The 10,230-nt window shown below is 42.7% G+C and overlaps 1 pseudogene; it reads left to right on the top strand.

The window, feature by feature from the left end:
* Positions 1-1,457: 1,457 nt before the first annotated feature.
* LOC121925892 lies at positions 1,458-7,665 on the top strand (annotated as a pseudogene).
* Positions 7,666-10,230: the final 2,565 nt, after the last annotated feature.

Genomic DNA, 10,230 nt, shown 5'->3' with positions numbered 1-10,230 from the left:
TGTTGACGTGTCCAGCTATTGGAATAAATCAAGCTTGTGAAAATTTAAGGAATAGCTTGATCATGGAAGAGAAAGTGCTTTCTCCATAAATGTGTAAATAAATATTCTCTTATAAGTTAAAACACTTTCTTGTTAAAGGACATGATATGTATAATATCATATCTTACCGTTTACTAGGAATCAAAATTGAACGTGGGCTGCAAGTCAGGTGTGTAAATAATGTGTGTAATCACTGGAGAAAGCATATATAAGCCTTGTAATTAAAAACTACTGACCTACAAATTTTCAATGGTATTTTTCATCCCCATTTTTATATGTGTCAACAGTGCGTACTATTTATACAGCATTATAGGGAATAAAGTAGCAAGTTTTGTACAATTTAAGATTTCCTCATTTTATTCAAATCTAAATGCAGAGGAATTCCTGAGCTGTCCTTCTGGCAGTGGGGTGTTTACACTCAGTCTGCTTCCATTTTCCCCTAGAAGACAATGGACCACTAATTAAGCAGACACAAATCCTCCCTGCATACCCTCCCACCCTGAGGCCTTGCCATTGAACAACATGGAAATCACTCCTCCCTACACAGGGTCACACTGTGTGTGTGTGTGTGTGTGTGTGTGTATATATATACACACACATGCACCCCACTCTCTTCCATGCCAGCATTCCCTGAAGATGCCTGCCACAGATGCCGGCAAAACGTCAGGAATAAACTCTCCTAGAACAAGGCCACACAGCCCAAAAAACCCCACAAAAATCTATCAGGGAGAACTTTCTGACTGTTCAGCAGTGGCATATGCTGCCTTGGCATTTGATGGGCTCCTTGTCGTTGGGAGTTTTTAAACAGAGTCTGGATGGCCATCTCTTGGGAATGCTTTGAAAGTGTATTCCTGCATGGCAGAATGGGGTTGGACTGGGTGGCCCTCAGGGTCTTTTCCTGTCATTCTAGGGCTGTACAGTGCCCATTAACAAAGGCTGCCAGCTTGCTTCCGTTCGGCGAGCGCAGGCGCGAGGAGCGAGTTGCAGGAGCTCCCATTTTAGGGTTCTACATAAGTCCAAAATGGCTTTGAGTTACTCTTCCAGCCTGTGACTCTAGGATGCTCTAATTCATGGGTTCCCAAACTGTGCCCTTTAAGAATTGTGGACTTCATCCCAGAAGCCTCTGCCATGTTTGTCAACTGCTGGGATTCTGGGAGCTGAAGTCCAAAACCCCTAAAGGGGCACAGTTTGGGAGGGCTGTTCTAACCGCCAAGAAAACCCCATGAATGATAGGTTTGAGGAAAGGCCTTGAGGCACACACACAACAAGAGTATTGGGAGCGCTGTGTGGTGTGGTGTGTGTGAGGGGAGGGAGGGGCCCACTCCGTGTCTATCTGAGGTCATAAAGAAGGGGCCCCTTGAGTGTGAATTGCGACATCTTTGCGACGGGCGGCCGTAAACGTGCTGGCGGGAAAAGCGATGGGGCTCGGAGGAGTGCCGGCCTCCCTGGGGCCCGGAGACCTCTACCAGGCGCTGGGGCGGGCGCGCGGGGCCTCGCCGAGAGACCGGCGCGGCTACCGCAAGGCCTCCCTCGGCTCCACCCGGACCGCGCAGAGCCCGGACTCAAGGAGGAGGCCACCGCCCGCTTCCAGGTACCTACCAAGGGACCCAGGACACAGGGGTTCCCAGCCTTTGGCCTCTTAGACTTCAACTCCCAAATTCCCGAACAATGAGCGCAGTGGCGGGGCTTCTGGAATGGAGTCCTAAACGCCTGGAGGCCCAAAAGGTTGAAACCATGCTCCAGAAGAAAGGAGGGAAGGGACTAGAGGGCTTTGGGCTGTGTTGTGGTGGTTGTGTTTTGTTTGTCTGTTGTGTTGTGGTTTTGTTGTTGTTGTTGTGTGCCTTCAAGTCCTTTCCCACCACGAGTCCTTGGCTAGTCTCTTTCACAGGTTTATTTTTCCTTGCCCCCTCGAGCGGAGAGAGTGTGACTGCCCAAGCCCACCCAGTGGGTTCCGCAGCAGAGCAAGGATTCAAACCCTGGTCTCTCATCACAACCACATTGTGGTTTGCTGCTGTTTCCTCTGAGGCCGAAAGAGTGTGACTCGAGGCAGCTAACAAATTTAAAACAGCCCAAGAGTTAAAACGTATAAAAGCATAAAAATACTAGTTTAAAAAACTGAACAACTAAACAATTTTAAAAACACAACATGGTTTACATTTAAACAGTAAAACATTTTAAAACAAAAACACCCATACAGTATGCGAAGGAGTCACTACAACACCTATAGTGCGCTATCACTTGACTGCTCTGGCTGCCTTCCCCTGTTGCATCTGGGTTTGTAGTTCAGTGAGGCCTAAGAACTATCTGGCTGAGAATTCTAAATGCCCCCCTTAAACTGCAAATCCCAGAATGCAACTGGAGGCAGAGCAGTTAAAGTAAGAATAGCAGCACTATAAGAGTGTGTATTTCTCATACTGATATGAATGCTGTTTTGTTTTTGTTGTAAAAAGTTTAAATGTTTTGGTTATAAGGTTGTGTTTTTAATTGTTTGAATTTTAATTGTTTTGTAAACTTTGTATTTTTAATGTTTGCATACTGTTGTTAAATTTGGTTAGCCGCCTTGAGTCCCTGTCCTGGGAGAAGGTAGGATATAAATAACAGATGATAACAACACAACACCAATTATTAGTATATAGCACATAGCAGTACATTCTATACCGCTATCAGCACACTTAAGCACTCCCTAAGCAGTTCCAGTGTGTAGTTAATTGCCCCCCAACAAGCTGGTACTCATTTTGCGACCTCAGAAGGATGCACACCTGGCGACCTTGAAACCCCTGGCTGGTATTGAACTCACAACCTTGTGGTTTGTGAGTGGCTGCAGACAGCAGCATTTTAACCACTGCACTAACAGGCTCCTGTGTGGTAATCTAACCAGTGTCCTAGCCAATACTCAAACCACTAAACTAACACTGGTCCTCCACTGTACTTAAAGTACAATACTTAGTTGTGATGGTGGTGGTGTACTTCAAGTCTTGTCGACTTATTGTGACTCTTAAGGTGGGGTTTTCCTGGCAAGTTTGTTCAGAGGGGGGTTGCCATCACTCCCTCAGGCTGAGAGAGTGTGACTCCAAAGGTCACCCGTGGGGTTCCATGACAGAGCCAGGATCGAACCCTGGTCTCCATAGTTGCAGCCAGTGCTCAAACAATTACACCATGCTCTCTCGGTATCTGCAAGGCTCAAAAATTGGGGACTGAAAGGAAATTGCATTTGGAGGACAGATTCTTATTGGCGGCAATGCCCATTTGTGTTCCCCACCCAATAACCTGAATGGCAATCTGAATGGGACGCAGTGGCTCAAGTGGTTAAGATGCTGACTTGTTTGATGCAAGATCAGCAGTTGGCAGTTTGAGGCCCAGGTGCCCTTGATGGGGTGAGCCCTGTCATTAGTCCCAGCTTCTGCCAATCTAGCAGTCCGAAAGCATGTAAATGCAGGTAATAAATAGATACCACTCCAGTGGGAATGTAAACAGCATCTGTGCAATCATGCTGGCCACATGACACAGAGTAGCCTCTGACAATGCTGGCTCTTTGGCTTCGTAATGGAGATGAGTACCGCTCCCTACAACCCAACACAACTTAACAACCTTGTCAACAGGGAATACCTTACCTTTACCTCTACCCAATAACTAGACTTCTGCTTGTATAGGACCATGAAGCTCCTTGGAAGAGGCTGGATTGAAAATAACAGGAATGTAGTTTACAACAGTACTTCTCACTGTCTGTGCAGGAAACGGCAATTTTACTTTTTCCGACATGCCAGGCACCAGTAACCATATTGTGGGCTATTGGTGACAGCTCTTTCTTCTAGGAAACAGGCCACAGACTAGTAGCTATTAATTTTCAGACAGTACTGGTCCATGACTACCACACTGAGTAGCACTGGTCTGCAACAGAATGTTTTCCAAGTACCCTCAGCCCTCCAAAACCCTCTTGCTCTGGGTCTTATTCAGTTTGGAGGAGAGAGCCATGGTGTCAGTCCTGGAAGTTTCGAAGCCCTTGCTGGGCAGGTCCCCTCCCTACAGACCCTTTTGATGTTATGTTGTTGTTACATGCCTTCAAGTTGTTCCAACCTACGCATCCCCCAACTCATTTGGTCCTATGGCTGGTTAAAGCTTTCTGCTCTTCACATACTATAGTACTCAGGAAAGATAAGAGGACAGAGACACACCGATTCTGAGCTCACATGGAGAAAAATATAAATCAAGTAATCATCATCTTATCCTCCCATTAGGAACCCCATAAGGCAACTGCAGGCCTTGAAGCACTAGATCACAGGGGTGAAATTAGGGTAAGCCTAGTCACATCGCCCAGTCCACTAATTTTAAACCAAGTGTGGGGCCCTTTGGTCCTTCAAATGTTTTTGACTAAAAAACATTTTCCAGTTTCCTGTGTATTTGGGGTCTTAAGATTCAAGGCTTCAAATGGTAAATTCTTCCCAGAAGGACCCTAACAGAGGTAGACAAAACTGCCTTATTTGGGTATCTATTTTGTGTTCCAAACTGACAAGCATCAAACTGCTTGGGATGGCTATTTGAGGGAATGAAGCTGATAATATAGTGGTGTGTGTGTGTGTACCTCAATCGTTCCCACTTACAGCGAACCTAAGACAAACCTATCATGAGGTTTTTGGCAAGAATGGTTCAGAGGAAGTTTGCCATTGGATGTGACTTGCCCAAAGTCAACCAGTGGGATCCATGGCCAAGCGGGGAACTTGAACCCTGGTCTCCGAAGGCATAGTCCAACACTCAAACCACTTTGCCCTAACTAGTCCGTCAGAGAGAATAGGTGGTGGGTGGTTTTTTCTTTAGGGGATGTTAGAATGCCTTTTGTTTTGTCTCCCTCTCAGATCTTAGGAAGGTGTATGCAGTGCTGAGTGACAAGGAGCAGCGGGCTCTAATGATGAGCAAGGATGTGGATGAGGAGTCAAGCGTGCTAACCCAGGATCGTGATTGGGAAGAGTACTGGAGGCTCTCTTCAAAAATAGGTTGTCTTTGATTTTGTAGGATTAGGTCAGAGGGTCCTTGTGCCATGCGTGAGTGGGATAAAACCAACAGTTTTCAAAGCTTTTGCAAATAGAGTCTTCGAAATGTAATGCATTTGTTGTCTTTAGATGCTGCAGGACACTTGGCTGTTTTCCTGCAGCAGTTTATTAGAGCCTCCCTTTGGAAAATGTAAATCCTGTGGTGCTGGTTTTCTCACACATAAAAAGTACTTCAGTGTACAACTTTCTTCCTGATGAAACTTGTTCAGTGCACTTGTATAAATAAGTCCCATTCTGTTCTTATAGTACATAGAGAGGACAGTCTTCAATGCATTGATGAAGTCTCATCCTTTCCAAGAGCTTCCACTTGTCAGTTAAATTGTCAGTTTTGCTCATCATGTTCTGCTTTTTAACTTTGTGACAGAGCATTTTCTTAATTCTTCCATAATGACTCAGTAGAGCTGAATGCAAATTATAGAGACGTAAACATTTAAATAAATATGAATTAGGGATGAAACTAGATGTCCATATAAGAAATTTAAATTGGGGGAAACGTTGTTCATGGAATATAATTTTCTCTTTTAATCAAATAGATAACTGTAAAAGATATTGAAGACTTGAAAAGAATTACAAAGATCCGCAGAAGAACTGGATGACATTAAAGCAGCATATGAGGATTTAAAGGCGATATGGATAAAATTAGGGAATCCGTGCTGTGTGCTAAATATACAGATGAGCCTAGAAAAGAAAGATTATCCAACATGCTGACTTGGGGAACTTTCATCAATAAAGCCTTGTGAAAGAGTCAAGCGAGATGAAAGGCAGAAAAAGGAGGGTATGCTTCGTGCAATAGGATTTTGTGCAAATTGTAGAATACCTGACATTACATACAATTCTAGATATGTTACGGTCTGTTTAACCCGTGTACAATAGGTGCAAAAGGCAGTCCACCAGAGCTCCCCCCCCAGCCTTCAGATGCTGTCAGACTACTTTTTCTGACAAAAAAAGGTGAATTGTCTGTCCCAATTGTCTACCATAACAAAAGGCCAGATTTTCAAAACAGGAACGGGATTTCTGGCTTTTGGACTCTGGTTTTGTTTTTAATTTTTTTGGCAGTCCGCATGGTTTCCCGAAAAACTGGTGGCTAGACCCATTGAAGTTACACACTCCTAGTTTAATATATGTTCCATTTCAGATTGTATGTCCATCTTTTTGTAAATATAACACCTTTAGGGTTTGAAGTAATCTATTGAGTCAAGACCCTTAGCTTTTGTGCTGTGACCTTATTAACTACTGTTTTTGAGAAGGCAAAGACAAGGGAGGAAGCATGATGTTGACATCAACATCAGGGAGGGAGCTTATGGATTTCATATGGGCTCCCTTCTTCTCTCCACTCCAGTAGCTTAACAAGAGCCTATGATAAATAACAAACTTTGGACTTATTTCTTGTACAGCTTGTGTAAACCACAAATTCAAAACTGTTATGGGAACAATCTCCTAACCCATTATAGTTGTTAATTCTCAGATGAGTATTTCTGGAAATGCCATGCTGTAGTTCCTGTTTTTAAAATGCATGGCATGGAGAGTGTGATCATAATTTATGCAAACTGTAGAATCTTATGAAGGCAGCAACAGTATCAGCCTTTTTAACCTTGGGACATCTATGTTGGCTGCGTGCGATGAATTAGTAGTCAGAATGCAACAACTATGTTATGTTTTTCAGGCAGAGAAAGAAGCTGAAGAAGCAGAAAATCCAGAGAAGAACTAGGTCTTGGTGAAGGAGATGATGACTTGAAAGCACTAATTCAAGTAAGGTTGAAGAAAGATGCAAGTTAAGCCATTGCCTTTGTTGACGGGGGGGAAAACTTCCAATTTTCATTATTATGTTTGGAGCCTCAGAAGATTCATTTTAATATTTAACATTAATGTTCAAGTCAGATGCCTCGGCTAGAAGGAGTGGGCCTTGTGTATTGGGACAAGTACAATTTATTTTTTCCTTAAAAATGCATCAGATATAAACAGTTGGGAACAGGATTGCAGATAATACAGAATTGTTCATAATGATAAAAGTCCAAAAGTGGACCATAAAGATTCAAGAAGGCTCTCCCAAATTGGCTGAAGACTTCACAATATTACAATAATATTTAGCATAAGCAACTTTAAACTATAATCTAATTTTCATCAATCACATGTGTGTGAGTCTGGACTGTGGCAATGGGTTTGTGTACATAGCGGAATGACACAGTGCAGTCTTACGAACTGCTTATGAACCCTTCATTATAGTTATCTGGCAAGCAAGCCTTTGGTCTGCAGCGTGCATACAAAGAGAGCATCTCCTCCCTATCGCTTGCCTTGAACAATCTTTTCATACAGCATATGGTTATTAGTTCTACAAATGCTTATGAAAATATTGGTTTAAAATATCATGCTTCTGAATTATTTTACTAAAAGTGTCCAGCCTTCTGTAGTTGAAGCCTGTGAAATATTTATGCATTTATTTAACCAGCTGGTGTTTGGTCCATTTAACAGAGCAAATAAAAATCGACAAAAGGAGATGGATGACTTTCTTGCTCAGATGGAAGCAAAATATGCAACTAAATCCAAAAAAGGAGGAAAAAAGAAGCACCCAAAAGTGAAGTGACTGATTTAAACATGAACCTCTTTGGGAAGTCAATGGAAACATGCTTTAATCAATTAATTGCAACTGATGTAGGGTAAAAGACATCCAGGAAGAGGTGGTGAGATGTAAATTAAAGTAGCTATTAAGCTCCTCAAAGTGCAGTAGGACCCTAGATTGTCTTTAGCAGGATTATTACTGTGTCTAGCAAAAATGAAGAAACTTCTGTCTAAAAGTGTGTGAAAGTCTAAAAAAAACTTGCAACTTGTACAAAGCAATATTGTTTATGGCGACAATGTTTTGTTCACTTTTAAAATACTTAACTCTCATTAAATGAGGCAATGTCAGTTGGATTTTTTTTAAATTAATAAACTTGTTTCTGAAAGGTGGTGTTGCAAAAAGCTTTTAGTAATGGCTTGCTCATTCCGAAACACATATAAAAGAAAACAAACCCGTTTCCTACAGTACAGCAGGTAATTCTGTGCCATTCAGTTTCCAAGAACTTGAGCAGGAGTACAGTACTGATTGTAAGGTACAGGAAGGGGGGAAATCACTCATAGTTCCTACAGATTTTAAGTAGTGGTCTCCTAAGCAGAGGAGCATGAAATAACCTCTTTATGAATTACTCAGTGCAATTTAGGAAGGACATGTTTGCTTGGAAACAGACGCAGTACGGGTCTCTTTTAGTGTTCATGAGGGCCCTGGCTTGTGAGGTAGATAAGGTATACATCTCTCACTGAGATTTCTTTTTTCTTTTTTTCATTTAGTTCGAAAGAGTTTGAGAGTAGTCATGCAGAGCAACCAAGATAGCACAGTCCTGATAGTACAAACGTTCCATTTAGACAGGTTTGCTGTCAGGACTCAAGGCCCAGCGATACCAACATCCATGAAGAATCTGTCAAAATATTGTTGCCACCAGAGAGAACACGGTGTTCCTCTTCTAAGGCTCAAATAGAAGAAATTGGTACTGAACAAAAGTAATGAAATACCTAGAATAATAGTTTAAACATACATAAATACATTAAAAGGTGGTAAAAAGAGTATTCCCCCCAAAAAAAAACCTTACAACCATACTGCTTTAACAAAGCAAAGAGGAGTTGGTCGTACTCTGCCTCATCCCCATGCTAATTCCACTTTTTTTTCACTGCTACTTGAAAACATTACTTTAACCAAAGAAAGTTTTCCAAGCCATGTTGTTATTCTTGGGTTAGGGAAATATTTTTGGGTAAGGGCAAATCCAACAATGATGCTTAGTGGAGTTGTAGAAAACCTGAAACTATGAAGAGTCCAAGGACTAGAACTCGCTTGGGAGTTGGAGGACTGCATGGTTTGTGTCAGTGCTGTCTCTTATTTTTCCTTTAACTACTAGAAAATTAAAAAGAGCAAGAGCTGGTCTGGATGTGACTAAGGGGCACTACAGACGTCCACGTCGCATCTTTAGCGGAGTGTTTAACCTGTGCCGAGCATCGAAACCGCCACTGCGGCTAGGGTGCCCTTTCTGCTGTGTGAAAAGGAGCTTCTTTTTGCACCATGGAAAGGCCAGATTGGAGCTGCCGCATGTAGTTGCTGTGGCCCCGACTGGTGGAGAAGGGGGTGCTGCAGGCCGCTCTGAAGGGGTGATTCTTGAGCTCCCCAAGTCCCTTTTTAAGTACTGACGGGAAGTCATGTAGACTTCTAGTGCTATGAAGCTTTAAATTGAACATACAAAGCATGGGGGGGGGGGCGGGATTTGTTGAATCCATTCATAAACCAAGACCAGGTTCAATTCTCTTCTCTACATTCACTGGGTGACCTCAGTCAGTCCTTCTCAATTTAACAGGGTCATTGCAAGGATCAAATGAAGTAGATGACCTTGAGCTCCAAGGTGGAAAAAGAAAGCATGTATGTAATTATCCCCCACACAATTTAAAACAGGCAGAATTCTATACTACTTTTAAGTGTACTTTGACGAAGTAACTTCGCCAGGCCCCCACCAATATGACAAAAAGGTCATTCAACGTGCTCTGATCACCGACAGAATAGATCACCTTCCTATGCAGCTGATGCCCGAAAACAGGGTTTTGGTTGTTTTTGCCGGGGGGGGGGGAACATAGTGGTCAAAACATTACTAGGTAACAAACATGTATGTGAAACAGTTACCTGATAACTCAGCTAATGACACTAGAGAACCCAAGGTACTGAGAATTACATTAGGGTTCATTACAACTATGAGGCTATACAAGCTTCTGGAGCTGGCAATTGCTGGATCGGGCGCGTGGGGCGATGTGCTGCAGACCCGATCCAGCGCCCTTGGGGCCGTCATTTGGCCCTATATTCCTAAACCCAATGAAAACTCTAGCATCCTGATTGAGGCCAACCAAATTATGTCCCTTCTGCTTCCTGAATCATGCTTGCAAAAAAAGTGGATATTTGTTGTTTTAGATGTTTTGTTTGGTTCCAGGAGATATTGGGCAGAGATCATGTCAAAAATAGTGGTTGCATTAAAAACAAACACACAAAAAAGGAAGTCCATGGCATGTAGCTGAAACTTGGGAACATAAGTTTACAATGTTGCAGGGGACAGTAACAGAATGCTTGCATTGTACACTA

This window comes from Sceloporus undulatus, chromosome 3 (assembly GCF_019175285.1).
Source record: "Sceloporus undulatus isolate JIND9_A2432 ecotype Alabama chromosome 3, SceUnd_v1.1, whole genome shotgun sequence".
NCBI classification, from domain to species: domain Eukaryota; kingdom Metazoa; phylum Chordata; class Lepidosauria; order Squamata; family Phrynosomatidae; genus Sceloporus; species Sceloporus undulatus.
The sequence above is the reverse complement of the archived record's forward strand: the minus strand, read 5'-3'. Positions and strand labels throughout refer to the sequence as shown.